At 35.5% G+C, this 25,110-nt stretch overlaps 1 protein-coding gene and 1 pseudogene across 23 annotated transcripts in view; both read right to left on the bottom strand.

The window, feature by feature from the left end:
* B3GALT1 (beta-1,3-galactosyltransferase 1) overlaps window positions 1–25,110 on the bottom strand; it is a 644,122-nt gene that overhangs the window by 238,127 nt on the left and 380,885 nt on the right. For 3 of the 22 annotated variants that reach the window (XM_079131893.1, XM_079131875.1, XM_079131881.1), the window contains one exon: window positions 11,616–11,822. The exons of the other annotated variants lie outside the window; for them this stretch is intronic. The gene's annotated coding sequence lies outside the window, so the exon portion shown is untranslated. The remainder of the gene's footprint in view (window positions 1–11,615; window positions 11,823–25,110) is intronic. 22 annotated transcript variants of the gene reach the window in all.
* LOC306656691 (protein FAM204A-like) lies at window positions 16,698–24,975 on the bottom strand (annotated as a pseudogene). Its single transcript has one exon. The product of its transcript is annotated as a protein FAM204A-like (transcript).

Below are 25,110 nucleotides of genomic sequence, written 5' to 3'. Positions count from 1 at the left end.
GATAAGATTTCTCCTTCTGAGAACCTACAGTCCAACAGAGTGACCAACCAGTAAATGTGTGATTTTGATACACTGGGTCAGGTGCTATGATAAAGATACGCACCAGGGAGCACAGACTTGTGGCAGTTCACCCAGTGGCAAAGACAAAAGGGTTCCCTGGAAAATATGGCTTCAAAGCTGAGATTCTGAAGGATGAGCAGGAAAGAGTTGGGTGAAGAAGGAAGTGGTTCCAGGTAAAGAGAAGAGCGTGCAAGGCACTGTGGGCATGTGCGTGTACCTTCTCATCCAACAGGTCACGAGACAAAAGTAAGGTAACAGGCCTGTTTTCCTCTGCTCCTGTCAACCATGACTCTTTGTGAAGAATCACACATGGTACTTCAGTGACCAGATCCCCTGGGATGTACTTTGATGTGGAATGTCACTTTATAAAAACCTGAAACCCTGGCAAAGTGGGTTATAGACAGCTTCCACTGGCCAGAACTGCAGACTGCAGATGGGCAGAACTTTACATAGTTGAAGAAATCTAGGTTCATATTCATTTTGATCATTCCCCACCTTTCTTGAAAATCTTTGGTGCCTCCTGCCACAGGGCATTTAAAGGAAAGAAGGATGCACTCTGCCTGACAATACCAAAATGCTGCTACGGATGAGCAACATTATTCTACATCACTTAAAGCATTTAGGGAATCTGTGCCTTTGTAAATTAACAACTCTTAAAATTCAAAGCAAGTGAATTGCTTTTCTAAAAATCTACATGTTTATGAATCATCTTGCCAATAATCATAAGAGTCATAAATTAGAACTTCCTCCCCTAAGGAGATCCTGAAATAGTGTTCATCAGAATCAAAGTTGAATGCTCTATGTTTCTTTCAATCTTTGAACAACTAATACGCTTTCTTTCTTTCTTTTTTTTTGTACTTGGGATTGAACCCAGGTACACTTAACCACGGAGCCACATCCTTAGCCATTTTTAATATTTTATTTAGAGTTGCGTAGGGCCTCCATAAGTTGCTGAGGCTGGCTTTAAACTTGCGATCCTCCTGCCTCAGTCTCCTGAGCTGCTGGGATTAAGGCATGTGCCACTGCACCCAGCAAATGATACACTCTTTTCAGATAGTTTTTAAAACCTCACAAATTTCTAGTTCTTTCAAATCAAATAATATCTTCAGGTAGTGCTTCCTTTTTTCATTTAAAATCAGTTACAGAAAGCCATCCATTTCCCAGTGGTTCTGGTTGGTGCTGGGGACATAGATTCCCACCTGTGAGGAATGTACAGCAAGGGAAGAGAGAGAGAGTCAAGGGAGAGGGTAGAAGTAGAAGCACTGCCAGGAAAGGACACCAGGAAGGACCACACAGTGGTGGTGGGTTGATTCCTTAGCGCAGCCCTGACCACTGATTAGAATCACATCCTCAGGACGTTTGGCTTTGAGAATTTCGACTTTTAAGAAAAGTTTCTCAGATTATTCTCACACATATTCAACTGTGAGAACTTTTGGCACTAAACTGTGGCACTAAAAGCTCCTTGAAGATTTGGGGGCAAGAGGTAGAATGAGGTAACTCCTCATTGGGTGCCTTGGACAAGCAGTCTGCAGACTGTTGGTAGAGGGGCAGAAGCAGGCATTTTAATTTTGCAATGTGAACTGGACCATTTTGATAACATGACAGCATCAATTATAGGATGAAAGATGGTAGATGCAAAGAGATGAAAAGATATATAGGATTTGGATGAAGAATTAGCTTCACAGCTTATGTGATCAATTTAATTAGTTGAAAGTTTAATATTTTACTTATTTATCTTATGTAAAAGCTTATTCCATTGAATCAAAAGGCCATGCCAATAATATCAGGTAACTAAAAGGACAATAAATTGGAGCTAGGCAAGAACAAAGAAAGTGTGTAAGGAGGATGGGAAGCGAGGTGACGGTAACAGGATGGGGAGAGAGGAGTCACACAGCACCAAAGGGAAATTAAAGGATTTGGTCTCCAATTAAATGGAAAATACAAGGAGCAAAAAATAGCTGTGGCCTTTATTTAAAAGTAAAAAATTCATTATTTTGGAATTATTGGAATATAGAACTTATTCAATATGATTCAGTTAAATGAGATCACATCACAAAAATGGTTCAATGTGAAGCAGACAAGAGTACAGCTCAATATAATTTTTTTTTTTTTTTTTTTTTTTTTACCATTCTGAAAACAAACTGCACTGATGACCAAGAACTTGTTAGCATCTATGACTTTAAGCTTGTTCTGCTTTGGGCCTCAGTCACTGTTGAAATGGTATGATTTTGTGCCAGTCTGGCCCTGTGCTAGGAGCAGCCCAGCTGTAGGGTCCACATTCTTTGTATATCGCTAAAGTGATTTGCAGATAGTAGGCTCTCCAGGCATGGCTTTAGAATATACAAATCGATTAGTTAATTGTGGTTCTGATTGGAAGTAGCACTTTCTGGTTGAAAATAATTTCCACAGAACCCTTAATGCATGCCTCTGTTTTCAAATCAAGGTCATACCTAAATGCCCCCCACAGAAATCTGTTGTCCTCTGACAGTGTTCTTATACTTTTCACTGGAAAAGCCAAATGAAAGGTGCTCCAGTCATTCACAGAGTTATTAGGACATTGCATGTCATAGCAGGGAGTAGTTTGAGGCTAGGAGCCCCTGCGTGAACTGTAGCAGATGGCTTTCCAGATGTTTTTTTCTGGTTTCAGCAGCCATCAGTTTGACTTTGGAGAAATGACCTGGGTTTGTCCCTGGTCTTTCAGATTGACTTCTGCAAAGCTACTGCATAGAAAGAGTGAAAGTATTGTTATTTGTAAGGACAGCAGCTATATTTGCTTAATTGAATCTTTACAAGGGTATAGGAACTACAAAGGATTCAGATTTACTTTCAAGACTTTACTTACAACATCCTCCCAATTCAAGATGATTTTAGAGTACACAATTGGATGGGACCTGCAAGATGCTTTCATCTAATACCTGTCTTATAAACGAGAAAACTCAGATTCATACAAGTCAGGTGATGTATGAGGTCACTGGTTAAGCAGGGCAGAGCCAAGTTTTAAAATCCAATTCCTGAGCCACTATGTCTCACAGGAAAGGATTTTATTTAGGGCTTATTTTGATTAAGGGCTTATTTTACTCTTTCACTTATACCTATTGCCCATTTCTTTTTCTTTTATTGGTGGGCAGGGGGTATACTGGGGTTTGAACAAGGGGAGTTCAACCACTGAGCCATATCCCCAGCTCTTTTTAAATATTTTATTTAGAGACAGGGTCTTGCTGAATTTCTTAGGGCCTCGCCAATTTGCTGAGGCTGGCTTTGAATGTGCGATCCTCTTTCCTCAGCCTCCCAAGCCGCTGAATTATAGGCACATGCTACCGCACCCCAGCTATTGCCCATTTATTTTAACATTTTTCCTCTATTTCTGTGGAGTTTATCTCTCTCTCTCTCTTTGATTTTCTCCAAGATTTATGATTAATAAGATGTTGTCCAATGGAGTTATCTGATATAAACCAGCAAGTATCCTTACTGGTTGTTCAATGAACATCAAGCCTATTTCTATGTAAATCATGGTGCATAGTGAAGCTGAGAAAGAAGCTTCAGTGGTTAAATGAAAATAACTGCTCAGTGAGTCTGAACTTGAGTTACAAAAAAGCTTTATTGCTACTGTTTGTTTAAATGTTAGCACTGTGCTATGTCTTTCACAATATCATTGTGTTTAATCCTTATGGTGAACATAGGAGGTAAGGTTATCTTTATACTTTAATAAATGGAGACTCAGAAATATAAATACCTTCTTTAAGGTCACACTACTAAAAAGTGACAGAGCTTGGAAGACATTCGGAAACCTGGATCTGTGTGACTCCACAGCCCCTGCCCTTGCCATTTCTGTCAACACTCCTCTCTGAGAGGAGCACCATGGGAACCCCTCAGGGGCCTCACGGGCAGCCTTGGACCTTCTCTCAGAGGGTCATTGGGAGATGGTGGGAGGCACTTCACAATGGAGCCAGTTTCACAGACTATTAGGGTCATTAAAGCAGAGATAGGGAAAAAATTAATTGACTCAAAAGTGTCTGCTTTACCCAGCAGAAAATGCCAATTTAAAATGGATTTGGGGGATAAATGGAAAAATATATATGATGGCTGCAAACTCATTCCTTGAAAGGAAAATGCCATTGTGGGGCTGATATTTCTACATCAGTGGCCCTCTCCCAAGCTGCCTGCTGGCCACGGTGCAGTGGGCATGACCTGCTTTTGCATTACCACACCATCCCTTCCCAGTCTCCTTTCTATTTACCCAGGGTTTCTTGCCATAGCCTTTGCTATCACGCTTTATGCCTTCAGTTAGACAATAACAGTAATTATAACAACCTTGTAAGTATAAGTAAAAAATTAAATAAGTGACTTAGCTATAGACTTTTTTAAATGACTAGAAAGCATTTTGTAGAAGAATCAAAAAGCAATTTACCTCTACTTCTGTATAGTAGATCGGATTTCTGCAATATGTTCAACTTACTGTGTGTTAAGATTAATTTTATTTTATATATTTTATTTTAGGAGAAGTATAGTGAGAAAAAAATTCTTCATGCTTTCACTTCTTTGAAAGAAGTAAATCTGCATCAGTAGTCAGGGAGAATGTGAAAAATGTCTTTAAATCCTTATTCTAGCCCTGTCTTCACATTTTTTGTCACCTTGGCTTAGAAAAATTCCTTATCTTCTTGGAATATAGACTTCACTCACTAAAAACTACATGAAACACAAATACCTAGCTTTTTCATAATCTAAGAACTTAGGAAAACAGTTTGAATACATAAAATCATTGAATGAAGTGAAGGAAATAGTTTATACTCCACTTTTCTTCAAAAAAGATCTCATTCAATGTCCACTGCTTATGAAGTTTGGTTATTTAGTCATCTGGACATTAGAAAGGCTATCTTCCCATGCTGCATCATGCAAACTACTGGTAGATTTTAATGTATGCCTGTGAATGCATACAAAGTATTATCCTGTCTCTCTCTTTCAAGTTCTTATTCAAAATGCTTAGGGCATTATAGTTATACATAATAGTTGGGTTCATTTTGATATAATCATATATGCATGGGATTTAATTTTCTCCATTTCAGTCCTCAGTGCCTCCTTTTCCCCTCTCCTCCTCCCTCCTACACCTCTTCCTCTTCAAGTCCTTATTTCCTGATTTCAACACAAAACACCTTAACAGGTTGACTTCTTAATAACTTTTTATGTAACATTTTCCTGAACTGTAGAAACACAAATTATCTCATAGAATTTAAAGGAAAGGAACCCTTCTAAACTAGATCTCCTGGCCAGTGACACAATTATCAAAATCTGACAAGGACATAACAAAAAAAGAAAACTATAGACCAATATCCCTGATGAACACAGGTGCAAAAAATTTTCAACAAATTACTAGCAAATCTAATTCAGCAGCACATAAAAAAGACCATGCACCAAAACCAAGTTGGTCTCATTCCAGGGATGGTTTGATAAAGGCAAATCAATAAGCATAATACATACTACAAAAAGTATGAAGGATAGAAATCATAGAGAACTTCAATAGATGAAAAAAAAAAATTTGATAAAATTCAACATCCTGCTGATAAAAAACCTGAACAAATTAAGTATAGAAGGATCAAATTTCAAGCTAAGAAAGGCTATATATTTAGATATACATAGATTTTATTTTATATATATAAACATTACATATAATAGCTATATATAATGTATGTATACATAATTACACACACACACACACACACACACACACACACACACACACACATGCATGAAACCCAGATCTCACATTGCATGGAATAGGGAAAAACTGAAAGCATTTCATTTAAGATCAGGAAGAAAACAAGGGTGTGAACTCTCACTGCTCTTATTCAATATTGTACTAGAAATTTTAACCAGGGCTTTTAGGGCAAGAGAAAGAAAGGAAAGGAATACAAGCAGGAAAGTAGAAAACCAAATATGCAGATATGATTCTATGTATAGAAAAACATAGGGTCCCCACTAAAAGACTATTAGATTCAAAAAATTAATTCAGCTTGATGTGGTGGAGCATGTATAATCCCAGTGGCTTGGGAGGTTAAGGCAGGAGGATTGAGAGTTCAAAGCCAGCCATAGCAAAAGCAAGGTGCTGAGCAACTCAGTGAGACCCTGTCTCTAAATAAAATATAAAATAGGGCTGGGGTAGTGGCTCAGTGGTTGAGTGTCTCTGAGTTTGATCCCTGGTACCCCTAACCAAAATAAAATTATATAAATTCAGTAAAGTAGCAGGATACAGATTAACATAAAGTCAGTGATACACCAAAAAATGAATTTGCTCAGAAAGAAATCATGAAAGCAAGCCAACTCACACAGACATACAGATACACACACTCACAAACACAAATACCTAAGGATAAGTTTAATTAAGAAAGTGAAAGACTTTTGTAATGAAAATTTTAAAAACGTAAGAGAGAAATTGAAGAAGACTCTAAAAGGTAGAATGACTTACAATGTTCATCGACTGGAAAAATCACTACTATTAAAATGTCCATACTACTAAAAGTGATCTGCAGATTCCAAACAGTCCTCATGAAAACACCAATGACATTTGTAACAGAACCAGAATAACCTAAAATTGATAAGGAAGCACAAAATACCCCAAATGGCTAAAACAATCTTGAGCAAAAAGAACAAAACTAGAGTTATCACCATGCCTGTTTTGAAGACATACTGCAGTTCCATAGTAACAAAAATAGCATGATACTGGCATAGAAACAGATATATAGACCAATGGAACAGAATAGAGAGCCAGAAAAAAATCCATCCATCTATAGCCAAGTAATTCTTGACAATGGTGCCAAAGACATACACTGGAGAAGAACAGCCATTTTAACAAATGATGCTGAAAAAATGGCTATTCAATGCAGATGATTGAAATGTGAACCCCATCTTTGACCCTGTACAAAAAAATCAACTCAAAATGAATCAAAAACCTAAATGTAAGACTTGACTTTCTAAAAGTACTGCAGGAAAACATAAGGGAAACACTTTACAATACTGGTACAGGTAGTGATTTTCTGAATAGCACTTGAAAAGCACAGGAAACAAAGGCAAAAATTGACAAATGGGATTGTATCAAACTAAAAACCCTCGATAGCCAAGGAAGTAAGAGTGAGTGAAGAGATAGTCCAGAGAATTGGAGAAGGTATCGGTCAGCTATCAGAAGGTTAGTATCCAGAATATAGAAGGAACTCAAAAAACTTCACAACAAAATAACAAGTAATCCAATTAAAACTGGGCAAGAGATATGAATAGACCCTTCTTGAATGAAGGGATACAAATGGCTAACACATATGAAAAAATGCTCAATGTTATTAACCATCAGGGAAATGCAAATCAGAACTACAGTGAAATGCCATGTTGTCCCAGTTTATCAAAAAAGAAGAAATAACAAAAATGCTGATAAGAATGTGGAGAAAAAGGAACCCTATACATTGTTGGCGGGAACATAAATTAGTAAAGCTGCAATGAAAACAGCATGGAAGTTCCACAAAAAATAAAAATATAAAAATAGAACTACTCTGTGATCCAGCAATCCCATCTCTGGGTATACATTGAAAGGAAATGATGTCAGCACAGGAAGAGATACCTGCATGTCCATGTTTATTGTGGTGCCATTCATAATATGCAAGGTATGGAATCATGTAGGTGCCTGTCAACAGATGAGTGGACAAAGAAAACATGATATGTCTACATCTATATCTATATCTGTATCTATCATATTGTGTATTTATGGAATACTATTCAACTATAAAGAAGAACAAAACTGTTGTTTGCAGCAAAATACACAATTGGAGGACATCATGTTAAGTAAAATAAGACACAGAAAAATAAATATTGCATGTTCTCTCTCATAGTAGAAACAAGCAAACATCAACAACAACAAAAAACCCCAAGAAACTGGATAGTAGAAGAGGGATTATGGGATTAGTAGGGAATGAGAAGGGGTGCTGATGTGGGGAGTAAGGGTAGAAGACTTGTATGGAAATGTCACAGTAAATCCCATGAATTTGTACAATTAGGATATTAATAATGATAATAATAAAATAAATTTTAAAATACCTCTGTTCCTGGATGGTGTGGTGACTCTAAATCACTGATGCATATTTATACATCTGCCCTCTGCAACTAAAACAAATGTTTAACTTTTTAACTTGATATTTTGCAGTCACAAAATAGTTATGTAGAACTAATCCTACATCAAAAGTGTGTGTTTGGAATGAATTACCAGAGTGAGAAAAGAAAGCAATTAGCATTTAGAAAATGCCAAGCTCCAAGGTTTCAAAAAGAGCAGTGATAGAAAAGTAATTTAGACACTGATATGGTTTATTAAGTAGAAAGAATGCATATGTTTATGAATTAGAAGGACCAATATCAGATAACAACACATTCTATCAATAAAGGAAAACTAAGAAAGAAATATACGCTGCTGGCTACAGTGGAAGTGATGGAGAAGGTTCAATCACTTTCATATCTAATAGAAAGTTGAAACATTTGCTTTCAAAAAGCAACCTTTGCCCATAAGATGAATATAAATTTAAAAGTAATTAACATTTATTGAGCACATACTATGAACCAGATATTAAAGTAAGCATTTTGAAGATATTGAGGTAGAGATCATTGCAACCCAGTTTTACAGAAAAGAAACTGATGCTCAGAGATGATGAGTAACTTTGTTTGGTGCCATTCAGCTAATAAAAGGCAGAACTACATGCAGGAAAAGCATTTGACAAATATAGCACCCCTCCATGTTCTAAACACTAAAAAACTAGGGATAGTAGGAAAACACCTCAAAATAGTAAAATCTATGCTAAGCCCAAGGCCAACATCATTCTAAAAGGAGAAAACTTGAAAGCATTCCCTCTAAAAACTGGGACAAGATAGGGTTGCCCTCCTTCACCACTTGAATTTAATATCATCTTTGAAACTCTAGCCAGAGCAATCAGATGGATGAAAGAAATTAAAGGGATACAAATAGGAAAAGAAGAACTCAAACTATCACTATTAGCCAATGACATGATTCTATATTTAGAAGATCCAAAGAAAACAAGAAAACAAGAAAACTTCTAGAACTAATAAATGAATTCAGCAAAGTAGCAGGATATAAAATCAACATTCACAAATCTAATGCATTTCTATACATCACTGATGAATCCTCTGAAGGAGAAATTAGGAAAACTATCCCATTCACAATAGCTTAAAAAAATACTTGGGAATCAATGTAACAAAAGAGGTGAATGAACTCTACAATGAAAATTACAGAACACTAAAGGAAGAAATTGAAGATCTTAGAAGATGGAAAGATCTCCTCTGTTCTTGGATAGGCAGAATTAATATTGTCAAAATAGCCATACTATCAAAGCATTATCCAGATTTCATGTAATTCTTATTAAAATCCCAATGTCGTTCTTCATAGAAATAGAAAGTGCAATCATGAAATTCATTTGGAAAAATAAGAGATCCACAATAGACAAAGCAATTCTTAGCAAGAAGAGTGAAGCAGGAGGCATCACAATATCAGACCTTAAACTACGCTATAGAGCTACGTAACAAAAACAGCATAGCATTGGCACCAAAGTAAACATGAAAACTAATGAAGACACAGAGACAAACTTAATAAATACAGTTATCTCATACTAGACAAAGGTGCCAAAAACATTCATTGGAGAAAAGATAGTCTATTTAACAAATGGTGTTGGAAACAGTGGAAATCCATGTGTAGAAAAATGAAATTAAACCTCTCTTTCTCACCCTGCACAAAAAATCAACTCATATTGGATCAAAGACTTAGGCACTAGAAATAGAAGAAAACGTAGGCCCAAATCTTCATCATGTAGGCTTAAGACCTGACTTCCTTAACATGATTCCTAAAGCAGTAATGGGTTAGATTTAAACTAAAAGTCTTCTTCGCAGCAAAGGAAATAATTCAATAATGTGAAGAGAGAGCCTACAGAATGGGAGAAAATCTTTACCACATGCACTGAGAGCATTAATCTCCAGGATATAGAAAGAACTCAAAAAATTAACATCAAAAAACCCCAATAACCCAATCAATAAATGAGCTAAGGAACTGAACAGACACTTCATGGAAGAAGAAATACAATTGATCAGCAAACATATGAAAAAATGTTCAACATCTTTAGCAATTAGAGAAATGCAAGTCAAAACTACTTTAAGATTTCATCTCACTTCAGTCAGAATGGCAATTATCAAGAATACAAGCAACAATAAGTGTTGGTGAGGATTTGAGGGAAAAGGTTCACTCATACATTGCTGGTGTGGGACTGCAATTGTAATCACTCTGGAAAGCAGTATAGAGATTCCTTAGAAAACCTGGAATGGAACCACCATTTGACCCAGCTATCCCACTCCTAGGTTTATACCCAAAGGACTTAGAATCAACATAATACCATGACACAGTCATATCAATGTTTATAGTAACTCAGTTCACAATAGTTGAACTATGGAACCAACCTAGATGCCCTTTAGCAGATGAATGGATAAAGAAAATGTGGTATATATACACAATGGAATATTACTCAGCCTTAAAGAAGAATGAAATTATGGCATTTGCCAGTAAATGGATGGAACTGGAGAATATCATGCTAAGCGAAATAAGCCAATCCCCCAAAACCAAAGTCCAAATGTTTTCTCTGATATGCAGATACTGATTCATAATGGGGGTGAGTGACAAGGGAAGAATGGAGGAACTCTGGATTGAGCAGAGGGGTGTGAAGGGAGTAGAGGGGGTGTGGGGATGGGAAAGATGGTGGAATGAGATGGACATTATTCCCTAATTACATGTATGATTGCACTGATGGTATGACTGTAACATGTACAGTCAGAGGAATGAGAAGTTGTGCTCCATTTGTGTACAATGAGTTGAAAAGCATTCTGCTGTCATGAATAACTAATTAGAACAAATTTTTAAATAGGCAGAGCTATAGGCTGATGGATTCCAAGATTCACAGTCTTAACTACTAGCACTCTGAAATCTGAAAATCTGGAAAATCTTAGAGTCCTGTACAATACCCTGAGTTAAGAAGATATGCTGATGAGAAAGAAATGTAATCAATATGAGTGATGCAAAGAATAGATATAACAATATGGAGAAAGTTCAAATTATACACAGTTAACACATAACTAAGTCTTAGAAAAAATACAAATAAAAATAAATTCATTCCTTATTTTAAAATATAGGGAAAAAAGTCCATTCAATGTAAAAACACAATAATATATATTACATGAACAGATTCTCTATCAAATAAGCACATTTAATATATTAACATAAAGTTAATATAAAATCTATTATTTGAATTTACTTTGAAATATTTTCCATCTCTGTTCTATTTAAGCTGCAAACTGCTGTACTAGGATCTAGCTTTCTTAGTTTTATCAGTTTACAAGAAGAGGAAAATTAGAAAATGAGAAATTGTTGTAGGAAAGTCAACAGACATGAACTTTGAGTTAAAGTCCCTCAGTGGGTTGAGCCCAGGAGGAAAGCACTAATTTTGATTCTTTTGAAAGCACTTCTTAAGACTTACTGAGTGCGGTATACAGGAAGATAAACAGGATGAAACTGATGCTTCCAGGAGTCACAGCATAGAAGTTAGCTGGCATTAAAATTAAGAAAAGCACAGCTGCCTCATCCAGCAGACTTCCTAAGTTCAGATCAGGGTGCTTCTTCCACTTCCTGGTGATGAATAACCGTGGGAAAGTCGTTTAGCTTCATTGGGCCTCGGTTTCCTTGTCTATAAAATGAGGACAGGATTAGCATCTATCTTATAAGTTTATTATGCAGAAGACTTGTGCTGAAGTAGGGAGGGGCTGAGAACAGTACCTGTCAGTGGCAGCTGCACTGTGAAACCCGTGAGGATGGGAAGGCAGAGGGGCGGAGGCCGATTATCTGGAGTGTGAAGGAAAATATCCCAGAGAGAATGGAAGGTGGGGAGGTGTCCACCTGGCTGCATGGTAGCAAGGGCTGTCTAGATGAGACAGCCTTAGGTGAAAACAAAGGAAGACAGCAGGGTCTGGCTGGACACTGCAGCTTGACACTGTCTACTTGAGGGAAGGGTTCTGGGGCCAGAGGCTGAGGGCCACGCGGGCCTTATTAAAAGCTGGTTGTGACTCCTGGCGCTCAGTGTCCTCCTATGAGAGAGAGTTCTGTGAATTGCTTCAGACACTGTTAAGAAGACGCCTGGTCAGAATGGGGCCAGCCCTCAACCTGGTTCCAGTCAGAGCACAGGTGCTTCCCTTTCTTACGTACAGCCAAGCATTGATGAACAACGGGGATAGTTCTGAGCGATGTCTTGCTAGCCAATGTTGTTACTGTGTGACCACCAGAGTCTACATATGTGAACCCAGACGGCTGACCCACTGCACATCCAGGCTGTGTGCAGCAGCCTGTGGCTCCTGGGCTACAAACCTGCTGTGTATGACGGAACTGAATACTACAGGCGCTGTGACACAACAGTATTTGTTCAATGAAACATATCTAAACACAGAAAAAGTAAAATAAAAATACTAGGTGATAGGAAATTTTCAGCTACATTATACTCTTACAGGATTAACATTGTAGATGTGATCCATCATTGACCAGAATATTGTTATGCAGCATATGAATATAGTGTGTTTTCATGTACAATTTTTATCTGAAGAAAAAGATGTTTATTAAAAAATACTTATAAAGTAAATGTTATTGTGTATAATTGAAGTATACAACATATTATGAGATACATATGTATATACAAGCCCATATGTGTATGTGTGTGTATATAGTTACTACAGTGAGATTAATTAACATACCCAACATCTCACATACTCATTTTCCCACCTGTGGCAAGAGCGGTTATAATGTACTCATTTAACAAAACTGAGTACAGTACACTGCTATTACACAGTCCTCCTCTTGTATATTCACTCTTTATACTTGTTTTTCTTTCATTTCTGATACTTCGTATCCTTTAACGTATACTCCATATCCTCCCTCTCCACACACTCTGTCCCTAGTAATCACTATTTTATTCTCTCTCTTTGTATACTTGGCTTTCTTAAAAATATTTGAGTTTAAAATAAATATTCACTGAAACTTTTGATCAAAAAGGAAATATCAGATATGAATTTTCGAATAACTTTGAATACTTATTTAATTATTTAGCAAAGATTACACAGAACTTACAACATGCCAGAAGCTGCTCTAGACATTTCATAAATATTAATTAATGGAAGTTAAATGGGAGGAGGTGAGAAAATAAGATGAGAGATTTCCTTAACAAGTCATCAATGCATCTTTATCTCCGAAAGCCTTTATATATTTACTTTAAAAAAAAGAAGCCCTTCTTTATCAGGACTTTCTGCTTCTTTGAAACCTTAGTTTTTCTTCATATACTTTTAACAACAAACTTTAAAAATATTTTGGGAAATTTGTTTTTCACTATTTTATACATTACACTTGGTAGGAATTATTTGTATAAAGAGAAGAGGGATTTGGTAGAGAAGTATGCAGAGTACCAGAAGAGGTAAAAGCATTGCATTCCACCAAGGCCTGCATAAGAGAGACCTGCACAGCCACAAGGCACTGTCTGCTCATTTTGATAGGTGAGTGTTGGGATGGGCATGGTCTAGACCATGCCAGCCCTGGGATGGGGTGGACATGGTGGGTGGTCAAGTGTCAAGCCAAGAACCCGGAATGTCTTCCACAGCCTCAGTACCATTCCTTGGGGGCTGTTTTGGAAATCTCTGAAGATGCTTTTGGTTGATACAAAAATAGAGCAGTACTACTTGGAAGGTACCAGGGATGCTAGACAATGTACAGAGCAGTACTCCTCCCTGCAAAATTCCATATATGTACGAAGGTGAAAAATCTGGATGTAACTACAGAGATTACAACCAAGTATTTTTGCATAGAACTACCTGGTATGATGTTAATATATACTGAATTTCTCAGAAATGGAGCTGTTATAAATGGAGGAAAGATTACATCTTGTTTAGGGTTTTGTTTTTGTTCCTGCTAGGAGCTGTTCACCATTTTGAAAAATAACTACACAGTAGTACCGCTGCTCATGGCATTTGAATTCCTAATACAATCAATTAAACCAATCTGTCTTTGCAGCTGCCACATTTACCATGAAACTACAGCGAGTCCACCTCTGCATAGATAAATGTATCTAATTACTTCATATGTCACCCATGTAGCTCTGCTTCAGGGCATTTATATATTTCTCCTTTATATTGCAGGTAGAGCATTGTATTCATTCCTTTGAAACAGTCTGCATGAGTAGTTTGTCTCTGAATTTATTTTAGGAGAATAAATATGTCTCATAAAATATTTTCTATAAAAATAGGGCTTGGCATATGACAAGGTTGAGAGCCAATGTGTCAAAGTAACAAAATCATTCAGTTTCTCTTCTACTATTGTGAATTGGGAATCAAGTTCACGTCTTGATTTGACTTTAATGTTTCTAAGCAGAGGCCATTTTTATTCAAATACTGTAGAAAATGTAAGACAATAAAGCACACCAACAGCAAGAAGACCCATGTGCATCAATGCTACACAAGGGCTCAGTCATCAAGGTGCAGAGCGGGTATCCGTCAGGTCCAGATCACAATTCTGGGCAAGATGCTTGAGGCTGTTATGTGTCTGTAATTTTGGAAAATGTACTTTCAGCATCAGGTCCCATGCCAGCTGCTTGTCTTGAAACCCAGTCAAAAATAATTTCAGAAAGTGATATATTATCACTTTGCCTTATGTTTTGGAGGAAAGTGGTTTTGAAATAATTTGATAAAATATTTTATGTAAAATTAATCACAGATAGGCAACTATCCATTATATTTAATGTCAAATTGCCCAGTAGTTTAAAATAGTCAAAATCTAAATTCTTTTTAAAATTAGTATTTCTTAAAAAAACAGACAGATTTTGTTTTTTTCCCTTTGGTCCTTCAATTCATTTGTTCAATATTTTTTATCAAGTTATGCCCAGTTTGTCAATAATGCACTTGTCAGGATCTCATTTACGTATGTCCAAAGCAGGATGTTTTAGATCTTTTAGAGTTAACTTGGTTCTGTACCCTCTGAACAATTGAACTCCAGGTGAACTATTTGCTTGATTCATTTGTTGTCCTCTGCAGGCTGGACCAAAATGTTTTTCAGTTCAGATGTGGCCTCATGCCCATAAAATGACCATTTTATGTTACAAGTACACTTGTAAGCATTAACCTTTGTCTTATATGAAATAAATCAGAACACTTATTAAAAATTCTTTTTCCAAGAAAATGAAGACATGTATCTTATTTATTTATTTATTATTTATTTATTTATTTAGGTGCTGGGAACCAAAGGACCTTGGTCCTGTTAGGGAACCCAGGACCTTGTGCCTTGTGCCTGCTAGGCAAGTGCTCTACCACTGAGCTACACACCCCCGGTAGATACATATCTACAATGAGATAGGAAACAGAGAGGGAGAGCCAGAGACTATCCTTTTAACTCATTAACTTTCCATTAATAAACTAAAATAAATTCTTGCTTTATAACTTTAATGGGTATTTCTGAACAAAGTGTTGGCAGGCACCATCTTAATAACAAGTATAAATAGTTGATTCACAGTCATGGGGTCCTAAATATGAATGCAAATTTCCTTTCTCTTTTAATACCACTATTAGTGATATTATATACTAAATCCTGGTAATTGGTAGTTCATGCAGATCCTGAGACTACTTATTGCTATTTACTATGGTTGCATCTTTAATTAAAACAATCATTTCCATGAATGAATAAAATAAGAAAGCTTATCTTAGAACTAGTTTATATCTATTTTCCAGGTTACCTAACTTAGGATTAATCATGCATAGCCATGTTACAATAACCAGTAATTACTTCTTATCTTTGTTTAGCAATGTAATGAGGGGGACAGATAGTCTGATTATTCAGAGGATCTTAGGAATAGTTCACCCCAAAAGGTTTTGCCAGTTAGCAAACTAGATAATAATAACTACCTATATTCTAAATGTATTCTAAATATCTAACTAGGTATTTCTGAAGTAGATAATTCTTGTGACTGTCATCACTATTAGGACAATTTGGTATGTTACCACTTTCTTAAAAATAAATATTTGTTAGACCTTCATAACATAAGGATTTTGTTGTTAATATTATAAATGCCTATTTATTAACTATTCTCTAATGGCAAAGTATTGGGCAAGATGCTAATTTTGTTCAAGTTCATGCTTAAGTGCATGGATTATTGAGAGTAAATGGGTAGAACTAGGGTGTTTAAACTGATGAACAGCAATTACTCTTTCCAAAGTCAGAATCAAACAAGTAGTCCTTTGATCTCATGTGAGAGTTAGTGTTGGTTTCTGTTTCAAGACCTCATTATGTTCTGCCAGGGGTAACACTGGTTCTCTCTCTCAATTTTTTTTAATTTATTTATTTTTTATTGTAAACAAATGGGGTACAAATTGTTTCTCTGTTTATACATGAAGTAGAGGCATACCATTTGTGTAATCATACATTTACATAGAGTAATGGTGTTTGATTCATTCTGTTATTTTTTTCCTTCTCCCCTCTCCTCCCTCCCCTCTTTTCCCTCTATACAATCCCTCCTTCCTCCACTCTTGTCCCCCTCCCACCCCCCATTTAAGTATCATCATCTGCTTATCAGCAAGATCATTCGTCCTCTGGTTTTTTGAGATTGGCTTATCTCACTTAACATGATATTCTCCAATTTCATCCATTTACCTGCAAATGCCAAAAGTGCAACCACTCTTGAAAGCAGTGCAGAGATTCCTTAGAAAACTTGGAATGGACCCACCATTTGACCCAGCTATCCCACTGCTTGGCCTATACCTAAAGGACTTAAAATCAGCATACTACAGTGATGCAGCCACATCAATGTTCATAGCTGCTCAATTCACAATAGGCAGATTGTGGAACCAACCTAGATGCCCCTCAATTGATGAATGGATAAAGAAATTGTGGTATATATATACAATGGAATATTACTCAGCCATAAAGAATAAAAAAATTATGGCATTTACAGGCAAATGGATGAAATTGGAGAATATCATTTGTTTTTAAGTTTCACATTAACAAGTACAGTGCCTTAGTTTACTATTTATGGAAATTTGCTTTTTTGACTCATTTTCCTCTTTCCTTTGTATTGTATGCCATCACCTTCTCCACAAAACTTTTTCTGAGGTCTTCTAGTAGGAAGGGATCTTTTTCTCCCTCCACACTTTACAACTTCCTCCCATGCCTTACAGGAATCACTACATTTTATTCAGTTCTCAAATTCTTTGTGTATATGGATTTCCCACTAGAATATATTGGTACTTCCCAGGCCTTCAAGGAGATCTGAAGGATTACTTAATCATTATGATGATTATTTTTTCTGCTTTATTGAGGTACAATTGGTGAATTAAAATTATATAAATTAAAGGCATGAAACCTGGTGTTTTATATAAATTTACATTGTGAAACAAGTACCATGCTCAAGGAAATTAACATACCCATTACTTCACATAGAGGCCTTTTTGGATGTATGTGGTAGAACACTTAATACATTCTGTCTGAGCAAGTTTCCAGTATAGCATACAGTAAGATTAATTATTGTCACTATGCAGTGCATTGATTATATCGCTAGACATCAACATTCTCCATCTCATCCCCCATCCCAGTCAATGGCAACCACCATTCTACTCCCTAATTTAGGATTTCAAAATTTTAGATTCCACATATAAGTGAGATCATACATTATTTGTCTTTCTGTGTCTGACTCATTTCACTTAGCATAATGTCCTTCAGTTTCATCAATGTTGTCAAATGGTAGAATTTCCTTTCTTCAAAATTTCAAATAATATTCCATTGTATGTATACACAGATATAGATACAACACATCTTATTTATCAACTATTCTGTCAATGGATATTTGGGTTACTTTCATGTCTGGGCTATTGTGAATATGCTGTAATGAAGATGGGCATGTAGGTACAGTTTCGAGATACTGATTTTATCTTCTTTGGTTATATATCTAGAAGTGGGATGCTAGATCATAAGGTAGTTGCACTTTTCACTATTTTGAGGAAATCTATACTGTATTCCAAAGTGGTTGAACCAATTTACATTACGGTGTACTTTGGGTTTATATTTTCCACCTCCTTACTAACAGTTATCTTTTGTCTTTTGGATAACACCATTCTGACAGGAGTGAGGTTGTATCTCGTTATATTTTTAATTTGAATTTCTTCAATGGGATTAGTGATGTTGAACACATTTCACATATCTGTTGATCATTGATATGTCTTCTTTTGAAAGATATCTATTCAGGCCCTTTGATCATTTTTAAATTGAACTATTTACTTTTATATTGTTGAATTCTTTCAGGTTTTATTTATGTTTTGTATATTAACACCTTATCAGATGTATGACTTGCACATATTTTCCATAGAATGTCTCTCTACTCTGTTGACTGTTTCCTTTGGTGTGGAGAAGCTTTTTAGTTTGAGGTAATCCCACTTGTCTATTTTTGCTTCTGTTTTTCATGATTTTGGGTCAAATCTAAAATTCATTGGCTAGCGCAATGGCCAGAAGTTTTTTCCTTAGGTTTTCCTCTTTTAGTTTTATAGTTTCAAGACTTCCATTTAAGTCCTTAATTCATTTGAGTTGATTTTTTATACTACGGGAGAGAAGAGCTCAGTGTTAATTTTTGCATGTGGATATCTGGTTTTCTCAACATAATTTATTAAAGACACTATCCTTTCTCTGTTGTCTTGGAACACTTGTTAAAGATCAGTTGACCATAAGAGAGGGTTTGTTTATGGGCTTTCTATTCTGTTCCCTTAATCTATTTCTTGGTTTCCAGACTAGTATTGCATCTATTGGATTACAGAAGCTTTGTAATATATTTTGGAATTAGCAAGTATGATACTTCCATCTTTTTTCTTCTTCCTCAAGATAGCTTTAGTTATTCAGGGTCTTTTTTGATGCCATATAAATTTCAGAATGTTTTTCTATTTCTGTGAAGAATGTCAATGGAATTTTGAAAGGAATTGCACTGAGTTTATAGATTGCTTTGAGGAATCTAGACATTTTGACAATATTAATTCTTACAATCCATGAACATAAGCTACTTTCCATTTATTTGTGTCCTCTTCAATATTGTTCATCAATTTTTATAACTTTCATTGTATAGAGTTTTTACCTACTTGGTTAAATTTATTCCTAAGCATTTTGTTATTTTTGATGCTATTATAAATGAGGTTGTCTTCTTAATTTTTTTTGGATAGTTCTTTGTTAATACATAGAAATATATCTGATTTTTGTATGTTGATTTTATATCCTGCAACTGTACTGAATTTCATTGTTAGTTCTGCTTTGGGTGACTCTTTTTGGAGTTTTCTACATATAAGACTATGAAATTCAGAAACAGAAAAATTTACTTCTTCCTTTCTAATTTGGATGTATTTTATTTGTTTTCCTTGCCTAACTATTTTAAGGCTTTAATATTATGTTGACTAGAAGTGAGAGTAGTAATCTACTATGGTTCAAATATGTGTCCCCTCCAAAATTCATGTTGAAACTTAATCTTCTTTGTGGTGATAAGGAAGAGGTGGGGTCCTTTGGGGAAGGAACATTTGCCCTGATGAATGAATTAATGTCCTTATAATAAGGACTTCAGAGAGTTTACCTCTATTGCTTTTCTGCCCCATCTGCCACGTGAGGACACAGAATTCCTCCCCTCTTGAAGATGTAGTAACAAGGTGCCATCTTAGAAGGAGAGACTAGGTCTCTTGTCAGACATCAAATTTGTTTGCATTTGCTCTTGAGTTCCTAGCCTCAGGAACTGTGAGAAATAAATTTCTGTTCTTTATAAAATAACCAGTCTATGGCATTTTTGTTACAGCAGCACAGATGGAATGAGACAACATCATTGTCTTAATCTTAGAAGTAAAGCTTTCAGTTTTTCACCACTGAATATGTTAATGTTGAGCTTATCATATATGGCCTTTGTTATATTGAACTACATTCCTTGTATGTCTAATTTGCTGACAGTTTTTATCATTAAAGGATGTAGAAATTTGTCAAATGCTTTTCCTACATCTATTCAGGTGATGATATGATTTTTGTCCTTCAGTTTTTAATTAAGATATACACATTAGTTGATTTACACATGGTAAACCACTCTCATATCCAGGGATAAATTTCACTTGATCATAGTGTATGAATCTTTCAAGGTGGTGTTGAATTTGGTTTGCTAGTATTTTATTGAGGATTTTTGTATTCATGTTCATCAGGGATATTGACCTGTAACTTTCTTATATTTATCTGGCTTTGGTATAATGATAATCAAATAAATTTAGGAGTGTTCACTTCTCTTCAAAATTTTGGAACTGTGTGAGAAGGATTGGTGTTAATTCTTTAAATAATTGATAGAATTTACCAGTGAGGCCATTTGATCCTGGTCTTGTCTTTGTTGGGAGGTTTTTTTTATTTCTTCTTCAATTTCTTTGCTTGTTATGGACTTGATCTCATTTTCTATTTCTTCATGATTTGGTCTTGGCAGGTTGTATGTTTTTAGGAATTTGTCCATTTCTTCTAGGCTATCCAATTCTTTGCCTATAATGATTCCTAGTAATCTCTTATGATTCTTCATATTTCTGTGGTATCAGTTGTGTTGTCTCTTCTTTGAATGATTTATTTGAATCTCCTTCTTTTAAAAAAAGAATTCTAGTCAGATATTTGTCAATCTTTATTTCTTCAAAAAGTCAACTCTTGATTTTGTTGATTATTTCTATTGTGTTTCTAGTCTCTAATTCATTTATTTTTTTCTCTAATTTTTTTTGATTTCCTTTCTTCTGATCACTTTATGTCCAGTATATTCTTTGTCTAGTTCCTTGAGGTCTAAATTTAGGTTGCTTTCATGAGACCTTTCTTTTTCTTTCCTTAATGTTGGTCTTTATTAGTATACAATTCCCTATTAGAATTGCTTATGCTGCATCCCAAATACTTGATGTGTTGTATTTCCATTATCATTTCTTTCAAGACATTTAAAATATTTTTCTTTCTGATTTTTTTCTTTGACCTATTGACTATTCAAAAGTATACTGTTAGATTTCCACATATTTTGAATATTCCACTTTTCCTCCATTATTTTTATTATCATATCATTGTGCTTAGAAAAGATACTTAATAGGATTTCAGTCTTCTCAAATTTGTTAAAACTTGTTTTATGGCTTATCATATCTATGCTGGATAATATTCCCTCTGGTCTTGAAAATAATTTACATCCTTATGCTTTTGGATAAAATATTCTATAAATATCTATTAGGCCATTTTTGTCTATAGAGTTGCTGTTTCTTTATTAATTTTCTGTCTGGATAATCTATCCATTGTTCAGTGTGGGTATTAAAGTCCCCTACTATTATTGTATTGTTGTCCCTCCCTTTGGTTTTGTTAATATTTGCTTTATGTACTTAGGTGTTCTAATATGGAGTGTATATATATTATCAGTTGTTATATCTATCTTTGTTATTCAATAATGACCTTCTCGGTCTTGTTACAGTTTTTAAAGTCTCTGTGTATATATATAAAACACTTCTGCTCTTTTGTGATTGTCATTTTCATGGAATGTATTTTTCTATCCCTTCACTTTTAGCTAACGTACATACTTTTTTTCCCTCTTCTGGAATTCTCACAATCTGTTTATTGGTTCACTTCATTGTGTCCTAAAGTCCAATAGGCATTCATGACTCTTCTTCATTCTATTTTCTGTTTTTTTTTTTCTTTGACCAATTATTTTCAAATATCCTGCCTTCAAGTTTACAGATTATTTATTCTGCTTAATCGAGTCTTATGTTGAAACCCTCTATTGTAGTTTTCATTTCATTCATGTATTCTTCAGTTGCAGAATTTGCTTCTTTTAAATAATTTTATCTCTTTGTTGAGCTTCTCATTTTGTTAACATACTATTGTCCTGGTTTCATTGTCATTTAACTGTGTTCGATTGTAGGTCACTGAACTTTTAAAACTATTAGTTTGAATTCTGTGTTAAACAATGCATAGATCATCATTTCTTTGCAGTCTGTTACTGGAAAAGTAACATGTTCTTCTGATGGTCATGCTTTCTTGATTTTGTTTGTTTGCTTGTTTCTTAAAATCTTGTATTGCTGTCTTTGCATTTGAAGAAACAGTAAACTTTGTCAGTCTTTACTGACTGGTTTTGGGAAAAACCTTTACTGGTCAGCCTGGATAGAGATTTTGGGATCTTCAGAACTTTTCTATGTGTGCTCCTGCTCCATGCCTCTTCTTCACTCTTTGAGGGGAAGTCTTAGGATTGCATGCCTTCTCAATCCTGCAACGCAGACTGAGAAACCCCTTTTTGATTTCCCTATGGCAGTGCCCTTAAGTTTTCAATGTTAAAGTGCCTTTTCCCAATAATGCAGAGTCAAGGCAACTGTAAGAATTCATGCACAATTTATAGAGACTCACAAGCACTATCACTTGAGGCACATGCTAGATGCCAGTTGCAGGGGAAGGAGGAACATGTGGAATGATGCTGGTATTCATGGAACATCTGGAAGAATCAGCAGGGGCTATATCCCATGAGATGTTTGAGCAAGTCTCTCTGTGTAGTTGGTGAGGTGATTAGTAGATTCTGTGGTTATTTGTTTAATTCTGTAGCTTCATTGCTGTCAGCCTATGCTCTGTTTCTCTGTTCCTAGATGCCTGAAGGCTCTTCTACTGTGCCTGACCCTCAGGTTTCTGGGTGGGTCAAGAAGGAAGTGGGCTTCTTCTTCTTCTTTTTTTTTAACATGCCCATTTCAAACTTTTTATTAGTCACCTACAAACAGTGATAACTCACAAGAATTAATCACATTATCATACTAACATCTTTGAATAGAATATTTTCTACAGATAATAGGCCTCTTCATCCCTTTCATATACTGCCTGCTTATGCTATTTTTCACAACTGTTGTTCAGAAATACTTCTGAGGGTATTTTAAATATTTGAAATCATCAGTGACCTGGAAATTGCAATATTTCTATATATCTAATTAAGAATGACAACACTCTAAGGTATCACTCTGCAGTTCACATATGTAGATGTCCACATTCACTGGTAAGCAATATATTAAAGGAATAATCCTAAGGCCCTAGTCAATACCTTGTCAATCATAAGCCACATCCCATTTTACAGAGCAGCTTCATCCTCAAAGTTGAATCCTTTACAATACTTTCTTCTAAAGAATAAAAAGTATTCTTATAGCATCAAAGTAATTAAAGACATTTGTAAAGACAGTATCAATTCAGACGTATTTGCATGTATGACTAATCCATTATAAACAAAGGCAGTCTTAAAAACTTTTTTCAGAAAATGTGTAGTTATTCCAAGAACAAATAAGAAGGTACAAGGACCTTACAGATTATGCTATACCAAATACATGGAAAGCAAAATTGATTTTATATTGTAGGTCTACACAAATTAAATCCTATCTTATCTCTTTTTTTTCTTGTATGTATGCTTAGGTTTCTTACAAAAGAACAAAATGTTTCATTTCATTCACTTTAATAGAATAAACTCGTTAGAAAAAAGACTGAAAAGAGTTGACAATTCCAAAGTTACTTGTTTACTTTTTTCTATTTCTACCAACTTTCTAACATATTTAACATAAGCAAGAAAATCTTTTCAGTAAATTGAGCACAGGAGTCTAACAAGTGTCTTGAAGAACTCTGACAAATTACATATATCCCATGTTGCTTTGGTTTTCCATCTCTTCTTTGCTTCAAACCCCCAAGTGAGATCCTTATTTTGAGCAGTCTCTAAGTCTTCAGGCTCCTTTTTGGCTTTAACAAACTTGTGGCAAGCAATTGCATTGGCAAACTGTACATGAAGCTCCCAAGTAGCAAGCTGGTTGCTGAGTTCTACTCCTCCACAGCCTGGACCATCCTCTTTTCAAGGCCTGACTTGGCAAACTTTTTCTTTTTAATAGGGGGCTCAAATCTATCACTGGCTCCACAGACTGAGTAAGCTCCTGGCACTGAATTTCATTTAAGGACTGCTCATTTATCTGGAGCATTTCTTCCTTCTCCCTCCGAATTTTGAGGTTTTCTGTTCAGAATGTCCTTATGCAACTCTTGAAATTTGTTTCACAAATTTAAGGGAATTCCAGATGGGTACTCTTCATTTGCATTGGCCTCTGCTTCCATTTTTGGTCCATCTGCAGGAAAATTGGAGATTTCCATTTCTGTAATGATTCCATCCTCTTTATCTTCCTGTAAGTTAAGTTCAGACTTCTCTACTGTGGCTTCCTCTTCAGAATTCCACTCAACATCACTTTCATTTAGGCCATGAGGCAGCAGTGCACATCTTTTCTTTGGTCAGAAAGCATCCATACTGCATCTATCTTAAGACCCAGTTTATAATACTATTGACAGAAATACATCAATTGTTCCATCAATAAAGTTGTACTTCACCCTCCCAAACTCATTCTATGAAACCAATATCACCCTGATACCTAAACCAGACAGAGGCACATTGGGGAAAGAAAATTTCAGACCAATATCCTTAATGAACATTGACGCAAAAATTCTCAACAAAATTTTAGCAAATCGCATACAAAAACATACTAAAAAGATAGTGCACCATGATCAAGTGGGTTTCATCCCAGGGATGCAAGGTTGGTTCAACATCAGGAAATCAATAAATGTAATTCACCATATCAACAGACTTAAAGTCAAGAATCACATGATTATTTCAATAGATGCAGAAAAAGCATTTGATAAAATACAGCACCCCTTCATGCTCAAAACACTAGAAAAAACAGGGATAGTGGGAACATTCCTTAACATTGTAAAGGCCATCTATGCTAAGCCCATGGTTAATATTATTCTAAATGGTGAAAAACTGAAAGCATTCTCCCTAAAAACTGGAACAAGGCAGGGATGTCCCCTTTCACCACTTCTTTCAACATTGTGCTTGAAACTGTAGCCAGAGCAATTAGACAGACCAAAGAAATTAAAGGACTACAAATAGGAAAAGAACA

This window comes from Sciurus vulgaris, assembly GCF_902686455.1.
Source record: "Sciurus vulgaris genome assembly, chromosome: 3".
NCBI lineage: Eukaryota > Metazoa > Chordata > Mammalia > Rodentia > Sciuridae > Sciurus > Sciurus vulgaris.
This window is presented reverse-complemented; position numbering and strand designations above follow the sequence as displayed.